We start from the raw sequence: 2,872 nt of genomic DNA, 5'->3' as shown, positions 1-2,872 counted from the left end.
TAATAATAATAATAATAATAATAATAATAATAATAATAATAATAATAATAATAATAATAATAATAATAATAATAATAATAATAATAATAACGATGACGATGATGATGATAATAATTATAATAATGAACATGCTTTACACACTAAAGAGTAACATTGATATCAGCGTCATATTTGAGTAGACAATGCGAAAGTCATCTGAGATGCTTATGCATATAATTAGTGGATGCTCAAAACCTAGTCGTCAAAAAGTGTACAAACAACGACAGGACAAAGTAGAATGTCCCAATAAATGGTACGAGCACCAACCTTTGCCAGTAGTAGGGAATGGTAAGGTAAAACTCACATGGGATATGTGGGATATGCCAATACAATTATCCCTCGCGGTTCACCTATCGCAGTTTATTATTTAAGCTTACGTAGATTTCTCCGTGGTGTTGTTTTGCGTATATAATAAAATAAATATATACAAATTATAGAAATAATTTCTTTTACGGTACTGTTTTTACTTCGCGGATTTTCACCGATTGCGGGGAATGGTGGTTTGGCACGTAACACCCACGATAATCGAGGGATTACTAAATGCACATACAAAAGGCTATAAAGTAACCGACCAAACATCACTCTCCTACTGAAGGAGTCCACTGAATGGACCTGTATCAACGTATCAATGGACATGTATCGACTGCAGACCAAAATGTTGTTAAGATAGAGGACGAGAAACTGGGAAAGTGAGTGTGGTTATGTATTTGGGGTCATCTGAAAAAGATCAATATTCTGGCATTAAACGCTGCCATACTAACCTTCTTATGATGTATTCAGATTTATTTACGTTTCGAGTTCAAATTCTCCTGAGGTCAACTTTGCCTTTCACCATTGTAAGGATTGATAAATTCAGTACCAGTTAAGCACTGGGGTTGATGTACCCGACTTACCATGCTCCCAAATATGTTGGTTTTGGCCAAAATTTGAAACCAATAGTCACATTCCCTTCCATTTCCTTTATATTTGGTTCGGTACAGTAATTTCCTAAGTCTATTAATGTTTCAAGATTTTCATCACGATTTTTGTATTAGGTTGCTTCATTGAAATGATGCTTCAACTGATGAAAGTTTCATCCTCAGATTTAAGATTATGCAAAAGTTAATCCTAGTCATGCGCATTAAAAAGCTTTTTAACGCTAACAGTTTTTGTGGTTACTCTTGAAAAAATATTACTTCCACCCTCGCATGCTGCATCGGTAAAAAAGCAAACACACTTTCACAAACTTTACTCTTCGCATGCTCATTCACAATTGCCATAATGTGTCTTCTTATCCATTTATTGGATTGTGCCTTTCCAAAGTTTGTTACTCCTCCTGGTGGTACTTTGGGTAACTACATTGCTGTTAGATCCAATTATCTTAAAAGAAAAGTACATTCAACATATGAATTTCTTCAGGTCCTGGAAAAAGTAATATTCTGTTTCCCTTTCATGGTTTAACTTACATATCCAATATACCCATTATGTCTTCCAGTCTGACAAGGGTACACCAGGAATATGCACCACAACCATATGTGTGCGACATGGTGATCTCATATCAAGATAATAAGCAGATAGGGCGTAGTTAAAATTTTCTTCCGGTCGAGTAGGACATCCTGTTCAAAAGTCTCCTGAATAAGGTTTGTTGTAGGAGGGTGAACGAAACACCCGTGTTTCCAGGATGAATTATTCAAATCCGTAAGAAGTTCTCTTAACACATGGCTTTGATGCAGCCCACTACTCCTACTTGTGATCAGAGATGCGCATATTGTCAGCCACTAAGAGACATGCTCAACTGGTTAAGGTCAAGTAGCTGACAAGCAAATTTGATATTAAGCAGAATATTTGCTGTAACCCATCTATTTTATAGCAAGACAAAACAATCTAGATGATAACACTCCCAGCCAGTTATAATCAAATGTCATGGGAGCCACTGCCTGGTACTGCATCAGGGCATTATCATTAATATCAATAATAATATTAATGATAATGGGCAAATGGCGTAGTGGTTAAGAGCGCTGGCTACTAACTCCAAGATTCCGAGTTCGATTCCAAGCAGTGACCTGAATAATAATAATAATAATAATAATAATAATTTCAACTTACCAAATTCCCTCACATTATGCTGATTGGATTGGTGTTGTAGCAGAAGACATTTGCCCAAGTCGCCGCTCGGTGGAACTGTCTTAAAATTTGAAATCAATATTATGTATGTTTGTTTGCATCAATCATTGTAAATTCTACGAAAGAAATTTCGTTCTACAAGATACATTTCAAGCTTTATTCAATTCTGACTTCTTTATTAACCAGCACCTTGATGGAAAATATGGAAAAAAAAATTATCTCACATCTGATTTTAATGTTGCTGATTTTGATCTCACTTTCGAAACGAATCCGAAAGAAAATACTTTTTGACGTTTATTTAATATTCTGTATAACACTTATAACACACCTCAATATTTTCTATCATTCTTGACAAATTTATCATTATTTTTGCGTTTGCTTAGTATTTAGCTTTTGTTAACTGCGTCTTTTGCTTTCTAAGCATATTGTGTTTATATTTGTGACTATGGCACTTAAAACATAGAACTGATGTATAGATATGAAGATATTCGCAACATATAACACTCACACTATCCCTCTTCTTTCTCTTTCTCCCCTTCTCTCCCTATTTCCCCCCTCTCTCTCTCTCTCCCCATATATATATATATATTCTTTTATTCTTATATGTATATAAATATATATATATTATTCTTATATAAATATATATTTTTTATTTTCTTATATATATATATAAAGATTAAAAAGTTTTGAATGGTATATATATATTATTTTGTTATATACATACATATAT

This window comes from Octopus bimaculoides, chromosome 10 (assembly GCF_001194135.2).
Source record: "Octopus bimaculoides isolate UCB-OBI-ISO-001 chromosome 10, ASM119413v2, whole genome shotgun sequence".
Taxonomy (NCBI): domain Eukaryota; kingdom Metazoa; phylum Mollusca; class Cephalopoda; order Octopoda; family Octopodidae; genus Octopus; species Octopus bimaculoides.
The sequence above is the reverse complement of the archived record's forward strand: the minus strand, read 5'-3'. Positions refer to the sequence as shown.